At 37.0% G+C, this 21,900-nt stretch overlaps 1 protein-coding gene and 1 pseudogene across 2 annotated transcripts in view; one reads left to right on the top strand and one right to left on the bottom strand.

Annotated features, from left to right (window-relative positions):
* Positions 1–21,900, top strand: part of MAGI2 (membrane associated guanylate kinase, WW and PDZ domain containing 2) — a 1,072,297-nt gene that overhangs the window by 84,540 nt on the left and 965,857 nt on the right. The window lies entirely within an intron of this gene.
* On the bottom strand, positions 10,461–11,388 carry LOC102771879 (annotated as a pseudogene).

The raw sequence follows: 21,900 nt of genomic DNA, 5'->3' as shown, positions 1-21,900 counted from the left end.
TATATGCTCAATTAATATTCGACAATGGAGGTATGAACATACAATGGAGTCAAGACAGTCTCTTCAATAAATGGTGTTGGGAAAATTGGACAGATACATGCAAAAAAATGAAACTAGACCACCAACTTACACCATACACAAAAATAAATTCAAAATGGATAAAGGACTTAGTATATTTTTAAATAAAAATGCTTACCTCAAATTTTATATACTGTCAAAATTTCTGGAAGGGGATTTGCCAGACAGTGAAGTGGAACTATCCCCTGCAAGTATACCACAAACTTAATTACATTAGAAAATTAATGAAAAACTATCATGATTATGTGATAAGTAGAATATGTCACTAAGACACCTTAGAACTATTATGGCTTGGATGTTCAAACATTTTTGCTGATTTTGAGTATTAGCCTCATCTGTTAGTTAAGAAGAGTAACTAAGTAAAAGCACTTTTTTTTTTTAACTCATTATAATGACTCTTACTGCTTTGGCTCTGCTGTCAATCACAACCAAACCATCTTTTTTTTTTTTTTTTAAATCCACAATTTGGTCCTCTGAATTTTTGTACAAGATTGTTAAAATAGATATTTCATTTCAAATTTTTGAATTCAACTGGAATAGTCTTTTAATTGTGATAACATGTGGTTATAAATGCATAGACAACATCTCAACATTAGTTTGTCAGATTCATCTGTATGTAATATCTTTCAGATATTCTTGTCATTTTGACCTTATTATGTATGAATGTGTTACTAATCAGCTTTAGAAATTATAGCCCTAGTATAAGTTATTATTAATTATTATATTGTTGCTATTGCTTTTGCGATCCCAGAGTCGGGGAGACAACAGACATAATAAGGTTGTATATTTTTATCTGCTTTAACAATGCTTGCTTATTTCTCATAGCTTTAAAATACGGTGAAAGTAATTTTCTTATGATTATAATCTCCCTGTTTCAGATTAAGATATCATCTTTTAAGAACTAATAAAACACTTTTACAAGGTCAAAAATAAAAAAGGAAAATAGGAGGTTCCACAATGTGTGATGAGAAAGTATCGTTTTAATCTTAAGGATTATAGAAATTGTTAAATGCAATAGAGTAGGTTTTCTACCTTTACTGATTCTATAATAAAAGTGTGAAAGAATAATATTTTAAACTGAAACATTAGCTAAAATTCAGTCACTTTGTCTTAAAGCATTTTTATGATACTCAAACATTATTCCATTCTGGGTCTTGAAAAAGTACGATCTCAATTTACTAAAGTTATTAAATAGAACTCTAGTTTAAGCACCTCCCTCTTATTTTTTTTTTATTACATCCTTATATTTTTGCAGCCTTCACATTCAAGATGCAATAGAAACCTTACTCCTTCTAGTTCATTGCAGCATTTCATTTATCACACAGTATGTACCCTCTCTCCTTTATACTACTGCAAAATTTTTAGCACGCTTAGATCTTTTTAAAGTTCCTTTAAGCATTCTTATGACTAATGCTATAAAGAAAATCTTAAGTAAGGCGCTGCCTTTTTTTTTTTTTTTTTGAAACACCCATTTTCCTACAAACTTCACTGGGGATTTACTCATTGATAATTACCAGTTAGTTTAATACAACTATCTTTGCAAGAAAATACAGTCACAGTCTAATAGGAAATTATCTGTGAAATAGTATACTATTTAGATGTTTGGGACAAGCTAGATTTCCATCTATATGAAAATGTTCAGTATGTTTCTCTAACTTTGTAGTTTCGTAGCCAATGTAGATAGAAACTTTATAATTCTACCTATTATAAAAGGATAAAGTGTCCTAAAAGTTTCATGTATTATTCACTGAACCTTGGAAGGCCTTTTAGCTGCAGTTTAATGAGTGTAATTTAATAGCTATCTAGAAAAAGAATAATGTGCTATGTATTGTTAATATCCTGGAAATTTTAACAAATTGCTTACATATTAAAGAAAATTAGTGGAGAGAGTAAGTTCTATGGCAAATAACCCAAGAGTTGTTTGGTGTATTATGTTGTTTTGTGTTACATTTACAAAAGGATATCCCTCTTGACCTGGGAATAAAATAAAATAAAATAAAAATTTAAAAAGTGTAATGTAAAGAGACTTGCTGCTATTGCTTCTTAGAAGCATTCAAGTTTTTTGCATTTTCTGGCCAAGTAGTTGACTCAGCCTTGTATGCATAAATTTTTATGGTCATATTTATGAATATTTTCTATCAATATTTATTTCTTTATTTTGATAGCAATGATTTCTCAACATGAGATTGCATAAGTATTCACCTGTGGTTTTCTCTTACTGTAAGTTTTGTTTTGAACATTTCCTTTTTTTTCATGATTAATATTTCTTCTTTTTTTTCGTATAACTAATAGCTAGTCCCCAATATTCTATTTCTGCCCTTTACATTCCCCACTGCTTTTTTCTATCATATCATATTTATGAGATTAATATATCTGGAATTTATCTTCACATATAATTTGGGAGGATGCATTTGGTATTTTCTTTTGAATTAACTGTTTCCCCCCAAACTATTAAATAATCGCTATTTTTATTTCACTCTTTCACCACTCTTTGGAATGATTTTATTATAACTTACATGCTAATATAGACTTATTTCTTCCTTTAATGTAATTATAACTTATATTTCAAATTTTATTGCACTATCTGGTATATCCTAAATATTATTATTGCTTATTTCTAACATTAATGGAAATCCTTGTAGTATTTCATCATTTAAAATGATGTCAACTTTTGGTTTGCTGTGTCATGCTAAGGAAGCACCCCAGTGCTTCTGTGCTAGTCAGATGATTACATTGCATCTGTAAAAAATAAAGATATTTTTTCCTTTAGACTTATTGACACTGAATTTTACCATTAGTATATTTCCCAATATTAAATTGTCTTTGTATTCATGGCCATGCATATTGTTTAATATAAGCAATATAAATAAATAAGACTATAATATGAGCAGATGTAATCTTTTATTTTTCTGTCTTAGAATGTAAAGATTTAAATGAAATCAGAAAGCTAATGACTTAGAGACATCGCAATTTATCATGTTTTGCTTTGCGTGGTAGAGATTATGTATATTTCAAGCAATATGTACAGTTATTTCCATGGTGGATTATATTTTACATATTTAAAAAATGAATCTGTCATTCTCAGAGATAATTATGGAAGGAAAAGATTAAATCACAAAAATTTATGAAAAGAATTTGTGGACCATGTATCACAGAAGAATGCTTTAGCCTTTAGCCACATGACTGGGTATTTTAAAATCTAGTTTTATATTTGTATAATTACATTTTGATATTACTATTGAACTCTTCTCAAAGCTTTTTTTGTGAATGTTTTTATTAGTCATACCTAATGGTACTTAGGAGAAATCTAGGTTCAAATAAATACAGAGAAAACAATCTGTGGTGGCTTATTACACAACGTCAATTCAAAGAGAACAAAATAAAGCATCAGGAGCATTCCTTGTTAGAAAGAATCAAGCCAGACACTTTCACAGGCCCTCTGCAGATCAGAATGGGGGCAGTTGGATTTATGGGTCATTTTCATGAGGCAAAGAGGAATAGCCACCAACAGTCCTGGTCTCCCCAAGTTGTATGTGAACGCCACAACATCAGTCTAGCATCACGTGTCTCACTCGTTCACAATTGATTTGACATACGACTAATTTGAGTTACGAGCTCCGTCATGGAACGAATTAAACTCGTAAGTCAAGGCCCCACTGTACATTTAATTTCTTATTTTGACCCTCTATTGTTTAAAAAAAATCTGATCTTTTTCAGATCTTTTGAAAACAATTTTGAAATAATTTTATATCGTTGTTGTTGCTAAAGAAGGATAGCAAATGAGAGGGTTTTTTAGATTTCTTGCCACATATTACATCTTCTAAAAAATATTTTTGAGAAGTGTAGATATATCCCTCAAATATTTATAATTGTGAAGAACTAAGGATTGAGGGTTAGTGATTAATGTGTTTAAATTAACCCTTACATAAATCAGTTGGATAGGCACTATTATAATTGCCCTTGATAGTAAACTGAGGCACAGGACTTTTTAATAAGTTGTCCCGGATCTCTCAGTTGGTAAGCAACAGAGCTGTGATTCAAGTCCCAGGAGATCCCACCGCAGGTCATTTATGTATACCCCGATGTTGGTACTGTTTCTGACTACATGTCTCCAGGTTGTTATGGTGTAATGAGATTTACCGTATATCATGAGATTCTAATAATGAGAATTAAATTGGGAAAATTCATCATAACATATTTCCTGGGGAGAATAAGGAGAAAAATATTCAATGTTAAAAAAAAAAAACTGCTTTGATCTCCATTCTTCTCTATAGTGAACTTGAGCTATAATAAAATTCCCACTAGAATATAATTCAAAGAAACTTCTGCCTTATTTTTAAAGTGAAGCATTCATCATAAAATGAATGTGAGAAACTGTGAGATATGTGTCTAGATAAATAATTTAGGGTTGAGTGTAAAAAGGTAAGATGTAGATGTAAGATTTAGGAACAGATTGGGAATTATTTCTTCCTCCGCTTGCCAAAAGCTGTTAGATTGTCACAGAGGACAGACTGGAAGAAATACTGCCTCTCTGTTCCACAGTGATATCAGGACTAGTATCAATGTTGTCATGACGAAACATTCGAACTATACTTTCAAAGTAGAGCAAATATGAGGGAGGAGACCAGACAAGTATGACAATTTTTACTTCTATTTTAATAGTACTTTTTTTAAAAGTACTTCCTTAGAGGTTTGTTACAACTAAGGTTATTCATAATGCATTCACAGCATATTTACAAAGGAAATATTAGAACTTAACAAAGGAGGCTATATCTATGTAGTTATGTTAATAAACTTGTATTGAACACTTGGTACTTTGTCAAAATATTCCCACTGATTATCTTATTTAATCTTCACCACTATCCTCATTTTATAAAGGAGAAAAGAGAAGCCAAAAAACATTTAGAGAATCTATATATATAAAAGCCTAAGCGACCATCGCAACCGAACGAACAATCGAATAGGCTGCATGGGGCAACTAGGCTGGAAGGGGGGGAAGTTGGGGGCGACCAGGCCAGCAGGGGGGCAGTTAGGGGAACAGGCCTAAACTTGCAGTCCGACATCCCCCAAGAGGTCCCGGATTGGTGAGGGTGCAGGCTGAGCTGAGGGGACCCCTCTGTGCACGAATTTTGTGCACTGGGCCTCTAGTTTTAATATAAACTGATGATCAAAAATAGATCCAGGGACACAGAAGCATGAAGACTGTTGAATCTCAGAGGGAAGGCAGGGGAGAGGGGTAGGAAGAGATCAACCAATGAAGTTGTATGCATATATGCATAAGCCAGGGACATGGACAATAGAGTGGTGAGGGCCCAGGGGTGGGGATGGGGGGCACGAGCAGGCTGGAAGAGGTTAATGGGGGAAGGGGGGCGGAAGAGAAGGACTTTAAAAAAAGAAGAAGATCCAACTCAAACCTAGTCCTGCCTAATCTCAAATCTGGTTGATTACAGATATTTACAACCGTGTTGTTAAACATTTGTTGATCTTTATGGGTCATTATGCAGCTCACATTAATAGACACTGCATAGATAGAAGCTGCACCATTTTACATTCCCATCCGCAGTGTAAAGGGGTTCCAGTTCTTTCACATTCTTGCCAGCACTTGTTCTCTTGTCTTTTTCGTGAGAGCCATTTTAACAGGCGTGAGGTGCTCTCTCCTTGTGGTCTTGATTTGCACTTCCCTGCTGATTAGTGATGCTGAGCACCTTTTCATGTAATTGCTGGCCATTTGTATGTTTTCTGAAGAGAAATATTTGTTCGGTTTCTCTCCCCACTTTTTAATTGGCTTGCTTATTTGTTTGCTGTTGAGTTGGTGTGTGTGAGTTCTTTATGTATTTTGAATACTAACCCCTTATCAGATATAAAGTTTGAAAAGATCTTTCTCTCATTCTGTAGGTCGCCTTTCTTTTTGTTGGTTTCCTTTGCTGTGCAGTAACTCTTATTTTGATTGAATCCCATTTGTTTATTTTTGGTGGTGTTGTTTGTGCTTTTTGTGTCTAATTAAAAAATATTGCCACAGCCCTTGTAAGGAACTTACCGCCTCTATATTTGTCCTATGAGTTTTACAGTTTCAGTTCTTAAATTTAAGTCTTTAATCAATGTTGTGTAGTGTTCAGTGTACAGCCCTCTCACCTCCTTAAATACATTCTGAATTATTTCATGTGTTTCATGTAATTGTAAGTGGCATTGTTTTCTTGATTTATCTTTCTGATAGTTTATTATTAGTTTATATTGGTTTTTATCCTAAAACTTTACTGAATTTGTTTATTAGTCCTAATAGTTTTTTGTTTTGTTTTGTAGGAGTAGAGGATTTTATTAATCACTAGGGGCCAAGTGCATGAATTTGTGCACCTTGAAAGGAACTGTGGGCTGAGGCTGTGGTAGGAACAGGGGCAGGTCTCAGCCCATCCTCCAAGCCCCTGCCCAGCCCCTCCTGCTGTGGCCCCATATCCCCTGTCTGCCTTCAGCCCTACTCCCGCCGCTGCTGCTCCCACACACTGACAGTGCTGGCCCTGCTTATACCCGCTGAAAGCATGGATCGATTGGGGCCAGCACCATCAGCAGGTACAAGCAGCAGCTGCAGCCCCGATCACCCCTCAGGACCAAGGGGAGGTGGAGAAAACCTCAGGGCTGATTAGGGCAGGCAGCCACCACTCACACACACTGATGGCGCCGAGAGATTGGGACCAGCGCCGGGCACCAGCAGCAGGTGTGACCAGTGGCTCTGGCACTGGCTGCAGGTGTGAGCGCGGCAGGCGCTGGCAATGGGTCCGAGCGGCGTCTGCCAGCTCTGATCGTCCCTCAGGAGCAGGGGGAGGTGGAGAAGCCCTGAGGGGCAATTGGGGCTGGCAGCCGCTGCTTGCACGCGCAGGTAGCATCGAGCGATCGGGGCAGGCGCCGGGCCCTGGCAGTGGGTGTGAGCAGTGGTTCTGGCACTGGCGGTGGGTGCGAGCAGGGCCAGCGCCAGCAGCAGATGCAAGCGCCGGGTGGGACTGCGGTGTGCGGGAGCAAAGGATTTTCAGTAACCACCAGAGACTCACCCAATGACAGTGACTGGTGCCCCGCCTTGGTCTGGCACCACTGCTCACCTGCTCCACCATCCTGCAGTGGCCGACGCCTGCCATGTTCCACTTACACCTGCTGGTGGTCAGCACACATCATAGCGACCAGTTGTTCGGTTCTTCTGGTTGTTTCACTGTTCGGTCTATTTTCATATTAGCCTTTTATTATATAGGATGTGGGTAGGATGACCTGTTCTATGCATAACAGTAAGCTTCTTTACCTGGTTACTCCTCCAATTTCCCAATGGACTTATGAACAAAATGGCCTTTTTGTCAGGGACGGGGGTTATCTATGGGGTAAGCTATATGAACTTCTACTTACAATGACTGACCTGGCTACAGCCACTTCTGACTGTCCAATTTGCCAGTATTAAAAACCAACACTGTTCCATCGTACCCTTAAAAATTTGTTAATAGGGTGGCTCTCATGTTAAGTATTTTTACCACAGTGGGTGAATACATGTTCAGTGTGCAGATGATGTGTTTTGGAACTGAGCACCTGAAACATGTATAATTTTGTTAACCAGTGTCACCCCAATCCTATCTAATAAAAGAATAGTATGCAAATTAACCATCACACCCTCACTCTGTCAGAAAGATGGCTGCAACCACAGAGCTGGAGCAAGCAGGAGGCTTGCATTGCCCCCGGCGATGGATGAAGCCAAGCTTCCTGCCTGCCCTGGCCGGCCCTGAGCTCCGCTCAAGGCTACAAAGTTTCAATTATAGAAGATCAATAAATCCCAGATATCTGCTTCTAGCCCGTGGGTGTGGCCAGTCTGAAAATGGCCCTTAGCCCCTCACTCAGACTGGCCAGGTACCCCAGCGGGCCCCCCACCCTGAAGGGGCTGTGACCAGCCTGAAAACAGCCATCAGCCCCTCACCCAGACTAACCAGGCACCCCAGTGGGAACCCCCACCGTGAAGGGGGTGTGACCATCCTGCAAACAGCCATCAGCCCCTCACCGAGGCTGGCCACACACCCACGGGGCGAGGGTCCCCACTGGGGGGCTTGACCAGCCTGCAAACAGCCCTCAGCCCCTCACCCAGGCTGGCCAGGCACCCCAGCAAGACCCCACCCTGATCTGGGACACCCTTCAGGGCAAACCAGCCGGCCCCAACTCGTGCACTAGGCCTCTATCCTATATAATAAAAGGGTAATATGCAAATTGACCCTAACAGCAGAATGACTGGGAATGACTGGTAACTATGACACACACTGACCACCAGGGGGCAGACGCTCAATGCAGGAGCTTCCCCCTAGTGGTCAGTACGCTCCCACAGGGGGAGCTCTGCTCAGCCACAAGAAAGGCTGATGGCTGCCAGCACAGTGGTGGTGGCTGGAGCCTCTCCCGCCTCCTCAGCAGCACTAAGGATGTCCGACTGCAGCTTAGGCCTGCTCCCTGCTGGCAAGTGGACATCCCCCGAGGGCTCCTGGGCTGCCAGAGGAATGTCTGACTGCCAGCTTGGGCCGATCCCCCAGGGAGCGGGCCTAAGCCAGCAGGTGGACATCCCCCGAGTGGTCCCAGACTGTGAGAGGGCACAGGCTGGGCTGAGGGACAGCCCCCCCCCACCCCGAATGCACAAATTTTTGTGCACTGGGCCTCTAGTAAATTAAATAAAAGTAAAACAAATAAATATAAATAAACATTGCATAGAAGAAAATCAAACTTCTAACCTATCTTCCTGAGGCTTGGTGCACTTTAGTCCTTGCAAGAAAATATTTCACTGTGAAAAAACTTGAAATGTTTCTAAGTATTAAATAGAGAGTGTACATAGTTTAAACATAAGCAAACCTTTTTTCACATAGCAAATTCTACAGGATATGAACTGAGTTCTCAAGAATGTAGTATGTATGACCTGAAAGTCATTGTAAGATGAGAGTATTATAAATTTCCCTTTAGAAAATCAGGAGAAAGGCGTTGAGGTAGAGAAGAAAGAATGGCTATCTTACATTCAGGTAGTAAATCAAAAATAAAGGGGGGGAGGGAGCTGGCCGAGAAAGCATGAACCTTAACTGCAGGAAGATTACAGTTTAACCAGTTTTAACATCAATTCAGATGAGCAGCATTGATTTTGGGTTCAATGTATGACCTTGAGTCTTCACTTGAGACACTGGTAATTTGAAATTTATGGGCAGAATTTTTGTGAACAATTTTAATTATAAGACATCACTAATTTAATTCTGTTGGGTGGCATAGTCTGAACTGTGAAGTTTTATTTAAAAAGTAGGTTATTATTTTAAAAAATGAACTGTGCTAAAATTAGCTATTCGAAACTTACAATAACATTTACTAGCATAATTTGAAATGAGAAATCCATTAATGGTATACAAATAGTTACTTATCAAATACTTTAAAGCAGCATATTTTCTTAAGTAAATTAAATAGCAGCTCTTTTTTGTATTAAATAAATGTTTTACTTAACAACAGAGATATTTAACTATACATGTGTTATAGTCTTTCAGGAGAAATAATAATTTTTAAAGCCCTTTTATTTAAAATGTTGTGTAAGTAAGTATATAGTCTTAAACCATAAATTCAGTTCTATTTTTCTTTTAGTTTAAATGCTGTGAAAGCTTTTGTTGTATTCAAAGGCCTCTGTGCCTTTGAATTATAGTAACTTCTCAGTAACTTCTTTGCCAGCCACCCATAACCACAGCATGAGACTGAGCGACTACAATGTATGCACTGCATTATAATACTTGTTAGGAAACACTATGTTAGGAAGCCCTTTCTATTTTTCAAAGCCTTTTCTCATGTCCCTCATTTAAAAAGTCTCAGTGTTGCAGTTCTACTTTGTTTCACAGAGGAAGGCCATCCCAGCAGCATAAGGACTAGAGAAGTTACAGTCCACACTTTGCCTCTCCTGTACAACCTAAAGGGGGAGGTGTGCCGGTAGAAGGAGTGGGGCTAAACTCCTTGTTAGTGTCACACTGAAGCAGACTGGGTAAGGAAGGCCAGGTGTTGTTCCTTTTAACTTCAAACTGATGGAAGATTGAGCAAAAACAGTTGACCACGCTGACACATTCAAACAGAAGTATGTCAAAGTGGAGTCATTACTAATAGGTTACAGGATGATGGGCACATTATTTTTACTTCGCTACTTAACATGTTTGTCTTTTCGAAATTTTCCTCAAAGTGTTTTGCTTGTTTTTAATCCTCGCTTGCCAGTTGTTGGAAAGAGAAAAACAAAGGAAAAACAGAGTGAGTCCATGGCAGGGCAGATCTGGGAGGTTGAAGACAACATGGGAACGGAGGCTTGTTAAGTCGGAAGGAAGGAAGAACACTCTGCCACCTGTCGATGGCTGGTTGTGATGCTGCTTTCACAGATACTGGTTCTGATTAGCACACTGGCTGAATGGCGCGCTGCTTTTTAATGTCTTAATCCTCATGGTGTAGCCATGGTGTCCGTAATATGTTTTATCATGATTCTTCCTGTTGCTTTGTCTCAGTAACCCATCTGTTATGCGGTTACTTCCTTCAAATTTGGGCAAAACAACTGCAATGTAGCCTTCAGTGGATGTCTTCCCTTGAAGAATAGATGCGTATGGAAAATGTTTTTATTCATTTCTGTTAACCACCCTCTAACACAGCTCATTGTGGTGTATTCTTCTCCATCTGAGCAGCAAGTCGTACGCAGTTGGTGGAACAGCGTATGCTGGCTATGGCTTCACTTCCCCAGAAGCAGGATTGACTTCAGTGTATCCTCCTAGCAACCCGTTGGTTCAGTTTCATTCAGCTCTCGATGGACCAGTAAACTGATAAATAACTGAGCTCATCTATGGGGATTGGTATTTATTGTCATACTAACTGCCACCAATAAAGCAGTCTTTACCATGACAAAAGAAAAAGGGGTGCAAGTTCTGTTAGAAACTGCGCCCCGTGTTTAAATTTCCGAGACCTTGTTCTGAAGCCTGCCACAGTTGGCAGTGATTTGATGGGAAATGATTTTCATTGTTTTTCCATTTTGACAAACTGCATGAGATCCAGCCAGTGTGATCACACATTTTCGGTTAGAGTGTTGTAGTATGCAGTGATCCTCGCAGGGTTTTTCCTTGACACCTGCCTAGTATCAGCAATTGAAATAACGATCGGTAAGCACACCACGGGCTCCACGGCCACTGGCTCAGTAGCCATGGCTACTACCTCTGGTGCCCTGGAGACCCCAGCATTTTCTTCATGCTGGCCCCAGCAGCCTCCTCTCTTGAATTGAGTTTCTGAACTCTACCTTCCTTGTTTACTAGCACATTTACTGAGGCAATTTCTTACTTAGAGACAAGTAAGGCAATTCAGAAAAATGGTAATGGAATTGAAAAAGATTAAATAAGAAAAAATCCAATTGACTGCTAAGTGCAAATCCAAAGCAGCAATAATGAAAAATCATAACTAAACTTTAAATTCAGCTATTATTTCAAATCACAGATGACAGTGGTAACACCTTCCTACTCTCAACTGTCCAATGGGACAACAAACTTGATGGTGATGCATAGTATTTAATTCAAGAACTAATGGACAAGAACAAGAGTCGCCCTTCGGCAATGTGACTTCTCTTTTTGCTGACCAGAAAGAATGCTCTTCCAGCTAGCAGTGACTATAAAAAGCAAAATGTCCAGCATCACTGTTAGGGAGCAGAAGGGTAGCACAAGAGAAAATGAAGTGGGGAAAGTATCAAAAGAAGGGGAAATTGTGAAGGACTTAAGTTATGCAGGGGCAGCAAGAAATTCTTTGAATCAGGTAAGAGAAGGAATGAAAGTGTGGGGGGGGAGCATTGGGGGGAGAAGGACAAGGCAGGCAGTAGTATCTGAGACCTCCCTGTACTGCGCTGGGACCCCGCTAGAGCAGCCACAGCATTGCAGGGTGTGAATCATGGCCTCCACCAGGGGCTGTTTAAAGCTATCGTGTCAGGCCCTGGGAGAGTGGATCAGTTGATTGGGACATAGCCCCATATACCAAAATTTTGCCTGTTCGATTCACGGTCAGGGCACATACTTAGGTTGCAGGTTTCATCTTCTGTCAGGGCCTATGGGAGGCAACTCTCTCTGTCTCTCACCTTCTCTCTCTAAAAATTAATAAAAAAACAAATCTTCAGGTGAGGATTATAAAAAAATGCTGTTGTGTCAGTGCACATTTCACACTGGTTTTATTATACCTAACTTATGTTCAGATTAGTGTTTTGTAAAATTCGAAAATATCCAATGTAACTTGAAAGCATTATCCTCTTAAATTGAAGCATACATATTTGGTGGCTGTAAGAGTTAATGTCCAGTATGGTCAGCTCTTACTCCAAATTTAAGAACAGAAAACAGATTGTGTTAGTATTCCGTTATATATTCCCTCAACCATTCATATTTTATAGATAGTAACGTCATTTAGTAAATGTTTATTGAAATAACTTGTTAACTTCATGAGTAATATACATTGTGATCAAACACATAAAGACCTTGGTTTTCCTCTAGTTGAAGAAAATATTATTTATGGTTAGAGAATGTGTAGAAAAATGAATGTCATCATATTATCTTCTTGATAGTATTTCCCGTGTGGCCTTATAAATGTAAATGAAATTATTCTTTCATATCAGTGGAATCATTGCCAGACAGTGGAATAGGAAGTCCCTTAAATTTCTTCCTGTGTCAAAAATAACCTCTTAATAGTAAAAAATATATAGCCACTTGCTATTTATATGACTTAAGACAATTCATTTACTCTCCCAGTAGCTCAGTATTCTGATCTGAAAATGGCTCAATTCCACCTCATAGAAGGTTTAAAAGGATTAAATGAATTAATATTTGGAAATGCTTAGACAAGTGACTGCTACATTGTTAGTGTTATATGCATTTTCTGTTACTAAAACATGGATTTATTCCTAAATGATCTTTTTCTGTTGTTATTGTGTCCTATCCCTAGATAATTATATCAAAGTTTAGTTACTTACTTAGCTTTTATAATAGCCTGAGCAGCATCTACTAAATCAAAAGCCTTTTCCATATTTACATCACATCTGCCTGAGACAAAAATCATGGGATGGCTTGACCCCAAAAATTTGAGAACTGAGAAGGAGCAGCATCTGCCTTCTCCATCTGTTTAACCAAAAATTCTTAATTATCTGTAAAAACATCTTTAGTCTGAATCACTCACTATTCAGCTTAATGAACTATATTTTGGGACATAACATTAGAACTTTGTACATTCATGAAGCTTATCAACTAGTGACATTTTCCATGAGGATGAGGAAGGCTAAAAATGACCTATATCTGATGCGCGTGCACTATTATTTTGGTGAGGATGATTAAAGCCATTACTCTAGGAGCTTTTTGTTGCTGTATCTGTTGTCTCCTATTTTTGTTGTAGAGGTTCATTTCTCCAAAATCAAGTCACTGTCACTAATTGTTCCCTCCAGTGGTGCTTGTCTGCTGCTGATGCGCTGAGCCAATTGATGTTGATGTTGCATTAGTTCAAATTATACTTCCCGTTTGCCCTTGAAGCTTTTTGGCTGCCCATCTTGTTACTTGCTGAAATGTTACAACCTGGCTTCATTGTCAATATTGTAATCGTGTTCAGAAGTATCATTATTGATTTTAATATTGATGCTGTTTGATAATGGATGGCAATGAATCTTGTCCCCATACTGAAAATGCTTTTAAAAATGAGTCTGAATCTCTGGGCATTAGAGCTCCTTGGGAGGCCATCATTTTACAAGACAGCTGTGTAGTTTGAGGCTGGAGGCTAGTTGTACTACCATTTTTCATGTTCCCTATTGTGGAGCTGAATCACGTAATTTTTCTTCCGTTTGGTAGCGTGACATGCCTGTGATCATTCAATAGCTGAGTGGACTTCATTTATAATTTTGCTTTGGAGGATCAACGTCACTCCCATTTCGCAGAGCAGACCTAATCTATCTGTATTTTTAAATGTGTAGTTGTTACCTATTAAGAAGCATATTTTTATGAGGATGAAACACAAAATGTAGAACTTAAGTGTTCTTTTAATATTTGGAAGCAGCTTCTCTTTCTAAACCCCTATAGTACTTTATTTTACTTCTTACAATCTTTCTTTCATGTGTAATTCTTCCCTCCTAACAGACCCTACCAAACAGTGGAACAGGTACTAAGTAATCTTTGCATTTCCCAAAGCCTTTCCATTAATTTCATATGCCACAACATATTTTCAAGGCTGACGTACTGTCATACAAATCAAGTTCTTGATCAAAATAGAATGGACTGAATTTGAAATAGATAAGAGATCTAGCTTAATAACTTCATTTGCATATATTTTATAGTTCTCGAGCATTTTAATGCACATAGTCATATTTAGTCATATCCAAAATATGTGGGAGATGAGGATGGTGTCAACAGATTTATTTTCATGGGTTAAAACTAAAACTCAGAGAGGTTAGATGACTTATTCAGTCATTTGTAAGCTGCTAAATGGAAATGGTGGGGACATGTACCAACATCTTGTTGTAGGTGTGGGAAGTGATATAGGATCCCATTTCTTAAAGATTGTTTTAAACCAAAATAGATGACATATGCCCATTTTGGACAGAGACAGAAAGACATGACTTGATGACTTTCATAGATTCTTTCCAGTCTCTCTAATTTATGCACTTAACTTTCCTAACAATTAACTAAAAAGTTGAGTGTTTGCTTGACTTATTTTTTTAAAATCTAAAGTTAAAAATAACATAGGGGCAGTCTTAGGAGAGAATATCAAAGTGATGGCACTTATTTTTATTTGCTTAGTTTTATTTTCTGATAGAACAAATAGTTTCTTTGATAGGCCAACAACTTCTGTGGATCAGCATAATTGCAGCCAGGATTTAAATGCTATTTCTGAGCTGGCAGCTACCTCTGCTGTGTGCCTGCATAAGATGCCCGGTTCAGTGAGCAAAACTTACACAGTGTCACTTTGAAGAGAAAGTCATGTCTCCCAGCTTGCATTGTCAACAAGATAATGTGGGCACTTTGACTCTTTTTTGTTGTGCTTTGACTTTTGAGTCCTTTGGTTTACTCTTTATCTATATCTTCTGGCTCTTCTGAACTGTTTGAGTAGTTAAGCAGGCCTGACTATCACATTTGCATACTGAAAGAATCTACAAAATGAGTGAAATGACTCAAGCATTATTTACAATATTCATTGTAATTGTCTCTAGATTTAACCTTGAGGGTTATAGACAGACTTGCATATTTAAATGTGGGAATTTCTCTTTTGGATGACAGGCAAAATTGTAATTTGTTAGATGCTCTATCCCTTAATTCTAGTCCAGGGAATGAGTATTACTCGGTGATTTAGAGTAGGACCCCATGGCAAAATCCTACAGTGATTTTGTGTTCTGTCATGCTGTAGGTTATAAAATGGTATTCTTAAACACAGCGACACACTGCCTATTTATTTCATTGTAGAAATAAGTTTATCTGTTGTATCTCTTTTTTCTGTCAACGTTAGTATTATAATCAGGTTTTCTATACTTCGGAATATGTTTAAGATAGTGTCACTTCATCTTAAATAGTGCTGGTTTTTCTTTTTCTTTTTTTTAAGGATCAATACAATGTGAAGAGTTTGGAAGTTGAGAAGGTTCTTAGATCAACATGCCGTGGGCTGTGAATAAGAAATGCTTTGGAGGTTTTGTTTGCTTTTCATTTCAAAATACTTCCCTGTTGTTTCTTTCTTAATGTTTAAATTGTAAATAGCAAACTCTGCAGTGATAATAACTTGCTCAACATACATGTGGTTCCACTCTTCTTATGATTGCAGATGTAGATGGTATGAGGGTGGAGAGATTTGTAGCACTGCAGGTTCTTCATGAGCAATTCCTGAATAAAAACTCAACAGAAGATCATTTGAATAGAAGGATTGTGTTAAGTTCTCACTGACTATAATGAATGCAAGATTAAATCCCTAGAAACTCTACATATTTTTGCTTCATGAATTAAAACTATGATCAAATAACCCATTTTAGACGTTACTATTATACAACTGCTATGAATACTATTGTCTAAGTTTAACAGACTATACAAAATTACATCCTTTAAGCATGATGGCTTTTAAAAATATATATATTTTTATTGATTTCAGAGAGGGAGGGAGAGGGGAGAAAGCGATAGAAACATCAATGATGAGAGAGAATCATTGATCAGCTGCCTCCTACATGCTATACTCGGGATCGATCCCACAACCTAGGCATGTGCCCTTGACTGGAATTGGGACCCTTCAGTCCGCAGGCTGATGCTCTATGCACTAAGCCAAACCAGCAAGGGCATAAGCATGATGACTTTTTTTTTTATTTCTGGTCATTTCTTGGAATATCCTCTGCAATGTCACCTTCTACAATTTAATTTTTAAAAGGGCATATATTTATATGCTTCTATACAGGCCTGATCATATGAAATCAGAAAATATTAATCTCTCATCCTGTTGATACCATGTCTAAACATGTTTATATATCTGACAGTTGTTTTGTGTACACATATATTTATATTTGATTTCGGAAAAACAAAATAATGGAAGTGACAAACACATGTGTGAAATTCACAGTTTTGGATTGCTGCTTCATTAAACCACCAAATCAAATTTGACCAAAGCAATAATGTCTCTTTATTGTTTTGATTGGGATTCTGTGTTCTTTCCAGTGGCAATAGCTTGCTTCTTTAACTGTAGATCCAATTTTAAATGTATGCCCCAAACACTGCTAGAGAGTAAAGGAAACCATAAAACTGGTGGCTACTAGGCCACAGAGATCAACAGAGAAAGCTCTCACACTTTAGTGGTTTTCCTATCTCTTCCTCTCCTGGTATTTTTGCAGTTCCTTTCTTTTGGAACACACTGTAAGTCTCTGAGTACTCATTTCCCGAACTTTAAGATGGAGGTGTTAGTAGAACTTACCTCAGAACCTGGATAAGATGGAATACGTTAATGTATGTAAAAGTACTCAGCATACAAAACACCAATCCTGGCATACTTGAAGGGTTTAACAGGATTGGTTTATTGGAATTAGACAGTTTGAAAGATTCTGCTCCCAATTCTAGATCTCTTGCAAAAAATTAAAACTCAGCTACTATGAGTCCCTCTTGGTTATAGTTGTAAACTCGACTCCATATGTTGAATTGTCCTTGAATCTAAACATTTGAGAGGTATTCCCAACCTCATCTACCTAGGAAAGTTTCTCAGGTCTGGAGCTAATGGTTACTGTACCTTCTGTGTGAGTAATGTTTCTTTAAATTGTATTGTACAACATGGTGCAATGTTTAGTTCTCCGGAATAGGACTCCCGGGCTGCGCAGGGTCTGGGCAGCCAGATTGTAAACTCCATCTACCTGCCTCACACCTCCTGGAAAGCTTAAGCAGAGACTGGGCTTCTTTTTAAAGAGCTTTCTGAACTGCCTGAAAGCCTGGGCCAGATGACTTCTAAGCGACCTTTATACCAGTCTATGACCTGTCTGTATGTAGCAGGTTCTAGGAGCTCAGAGTTTTTACAAAGCTGTGTTTGGAAGTCGCCAATAAAATGTGTTAAGTGATTTCTGCTTCACTGACCACTGCTTCCAAAATTACCACTCAATTAGGATTTCCCCAAATTAGGCAAAACTGACTGTATATGCTTCAAGTCATCCATGTCTAACTTTTCATAACTGATGTTCGGAGCTTTGTGAGGGTTTATGAAAAGTCAAAGGTTTATTTTTGGCAGTCCTATATGCATAAAAAGTTGCTAAATGTGTTCTTCACTAAAAAGATAGTGATGCTTCACTTATTCTAACAAAAATAGGTGCATTCTTTTTATCTTTAATTTATATGTAGCTTTATCTTACTGCTTTTGTGTTGTAGAAAAGTAGTTAACATTTCTGAAAAGTAGGACTGCATTTAAATCGAAACAAAACATAGGTAATTACTGTGATTTTGATTTGAATAAATAGATGAATACATTTAATCAGCTCCCATATGCCCTGTGACCATACCAGTTTGAATTACTGAGAACAATGAAATCTTTGACATTTTTAATTACTTACCAGTGCCTGGCACTTTAAAATATTGAAACGACAAGAGCAAAGATTTAAGGTACATGTCAATCTATAAGCACTTTGGCTTTTGTGAATTCTGCACAGCACAGTCTGCCCTGTGTTCCTTGGAGAGTGTCCATCTTTCACACCAAAGTGCTTTTAAAGTTTGGAAATAGTCCACACATTGTAATAATTTTGTTCATTTTCACAATACCAGAGCTTAATTTGATGTTTTAATAATTTTACTTAAAAAAATCTATTTCAGCTGAAATGGATATATCTGACCTATTATAATACATCATCTGTAGTAATTATGGAATTTTGCTTGGAATAGCCTGTTCCCATTATAGTTTTTCTCATGAATAGATAAGTATTAAGTAAATTACTAAATTTTTCTTCCAAGTAATCTTTTCATTGTAAAATACCGACATGCTAATAAAAGGCAAATTGGAAATAACAGTGTTGGCACCATGTTTGCAGTGACTTCTGTTATACCTAATTGTAAGCAATTACAGTTGGTGAAGAGAGAATTTTAACTTGCAGTAAATTTTAAGAGCTATACAACAAGGCAAACTAGATTCACCTGCAATATTTTCATTAACAATAAATCTTCGTTACTTTAATTTAGTCTGAATCCTTTAATTCTATAGTATGTTAGTTACAATGTCATCTATAATAGAATTCAGACAGTCCTCTAGCGTCAGCTGTACATTCCAACAATTCGGTTTACATTTTTTTATATTAGAGTAGATTATTTATTTGTTTACACAATATTTTAAAGTTTTAGAATCAAATTTACTGTTTTATTTCCAAATCTTATGAAAATCTTTTTAAGTATATGGAATATTGCATAATAAAATTTACTCACTAAAGCTGTGTTTCATGAAGTAAAATCAATTAATTTATACAATAGTACTTTATAACTTTTTTGATGAGCTGTTTATACTTGGATTATTCACTTGTTTTGTACGATCAAATAAATAAAGGAACACAGACTTTTCTTCTGTCTAAGGATTTTTCTGAACTATATTAAAAAAAAAAGACAACAGTAATATTAACAGTAACATCTCAGTAACAGACCAAAGCAATTAGAACTCAATAAAAGACAAATAAAAGTGGTTCTTACCTAAATTCAAAATTTAATAGGAAAAAAGATGTTATTAAACCATATCCTTGAATCTCCTTCAAAATTAATCCTACTGTCAATTTATGTTTTATTCAGCTCATTTTCCTACCTATTTATTAAGCCAACATCTTCAAAGGAGGATGTAAGCCTTTGTCACTCAAAAATTCAAAGGCAGATGTAAGTCAAGAATTATTTTTCTTGCTTTTTTTATGCCTATATTTAAAACAGAACTATAGGGTGGGAGAGGGACTGATTTTTGAGATTAATTGCTGTAATAGGAAAAATTGTACAAGGTACTAATTATATGATCTCAGTAATTTTGTTCTTTATAATTTTCAAGGCATTTAAATTCTATATTACCCAAATATCTTTGAAAACTAAAACAAATTATGTGCTTGTTTAAGGATTCATATAGAAGGCTTAGTGTATGAGGTCGAGGACAAAACCTGAGATTCTAACAAACTGTTGCATCATTACCAGATAATCTTGGCTATTTGCATGTCCCTGGAATCAATATAAAGATTAAGCTGAACACATTTTTAGGAACTACAGCTTTTAAGTCTTTGAAGTACTGTGTTCACAGTAGAGGAACAAATTGGTTTCTGTCTTTTTAATTTTATTACATGACTCCCTACACTTACGCATTGGTCTTATTTTCAGTCTCATTTGATCTACTAGGAATGTGAATCGTAAAAATGCCTACTATGTGATCTTTATCTCATGTTCTGGGTCTCAGCATCATTTTCTATAGCTTAAGTCTGAGGGAAGGAAACAATTGAATTCTTTCGTTGTATGCCAGGAACTATGCTAGACTATGCCTCTGTGAAGTATGTGTGTATTCTCACTTCACGGATGAGGAAACAGACTCCTCAGGATAGCTTCTTTCAAATAAAATATTACATGGGAATGCAAAATGATGGTAAAATTATTTACTTAAATGGAAAAGATGCATTTTTTTAAGCTGTGGAATTTAAGACTTCTTGATATTTATGAAAATTAATGATGTGGAGCAGATTGGTTTTGTTCCTCTCTCCTGTTGTTTTAAGTGGGTTGACTTATTCCACATTGCACATTTTGTTCTAAAAGAGAAAAGCGCACATGGATTAATGTGCATATATTTCACATCGTTAAAGTTTGAAAAATGATAAAACTCTGTTTTCACAACAGATTAGAAATATTTTCCTTCTGGGGAAAAAAGTCATGAACCACATAAATATAAAAATAAAAAATGGCTATAAAGGGTGAATGTTTCACTTTTCCGGAAAAGTTGTTTTTCTCTGATGGACGATAAAAGCAGAAAACTGGCCTTTATTATTTGTATAAACTTCGAGAATAGTTTCTGGACTTCCTTTCAAATTATATTCCGCACACAAATTACTGAGGACTTATTACATGTAAAGCAATATGCTGGTTGTTGCAGACACTGCAATTAATAAAGACATGGCTTTGACCCTCAGGACAGTATGAAGACAAGTTTTATATATATTTTTGGTCTGTCATGTTGCTTAGTTACCAATACAAATGGAAATTATCTAATAGCATTGAACAGTTTGATTAATAAAACAATAGAGTTGAGACAGTGTCTGAACATTTATACTTATTAAATTATCATATTCTCAGTACATTAAATACTTTCCGAGGTACAGTTGATTTTTACTTCAAAAGCCATTGTAATTTCTTTTATTTGTGTAATTAAACAAGAAAAACTCTTATATATTAAAACAGAGCTTGTATAAGATTACTTAAATGATAGTATTTTGCTATAGGGTAAACAAATAAAACATTTCCAGAAAATTCAAGTAATCTTTTAATTAAGCATCATTCACATATTGTAACAATGCTTACTTATTTTATTATAACATCGTGTCTTATTTGCTTATTTATTTGTATCAAGTACACCATTTTACTATTCTTGGTCTTGCATTTTTATAATAGAATAAATGATAGGCCAACAACACATTTAAAAAAATCCTCATCCAAGGACCTGCTTGTTGATTTTAGAGAGAGGGAAGGGAGAGGAAAAGACAAAGAAAGTGCACTAATGTGAGAGAGAAGCATTGATCGGTTGCCTTCCCAGGGCATTGAAACAGCAACCTAGATATGTGCTCTGACTGGGAGTCAAACATGGAACCTTTCAGTGCACAGGAATACACTTCAACCAACTGAGCCACACAGGCCAGGGCCCAACTAGCCCATTTTAAAATCAAGATTTTATAGTACTTACTTCCTCTATAATTTCTAAAGATAATTTATTGTCACTAGGGGGTGATATATATAATGATGCTGATTGATATTGAAACTTCTCAGTAACATAGCAATACTATTTTTACTTAAGATTTTCTAGGATATCATTTGGAGTCAGTTTATGATAGTATTAAGGTATACATTCATATGTGTAATCTATATATATGAATTCATTTATATGTATATATATCTCTCTATATAAAACCCTAAGCGACCGGTCAACCATTCGACTGGTTGACCATTTGTCCAGTCGCTATGATGTGAACTGACCACCAGGGGGCAGACGCTCAATGCAGGAGCTGCCCCCTGGTAGTCAGTGTGCTCCCACAGCAGGAGCGCCACGCAGTTCACCAACGGACTCTAGACGCTGGGCTCACAGCTGGCTAGCGCTGCTGCAGCAGCAGGA

Source organism: Myotis davidii, unplaced genomic scaffold, assembly GCF_000327345.1.
Source record: "Myotis davidii unplaced genomic scaffold, ASM32734v1 scaffold125, whole genome shotgun sequence".
Taxonomy (NCBI): domain Eukaryota; kingdom Metazoa; phylum Chordata; class Mammalia; order Chiroptera; family Vespertilionidae; genus Myotis; species Myotis davidii.
Note: the sequence above shows the minus strand (reverse complement) of the source record. Positions and strands in the feature narration are given on the sequence as shown.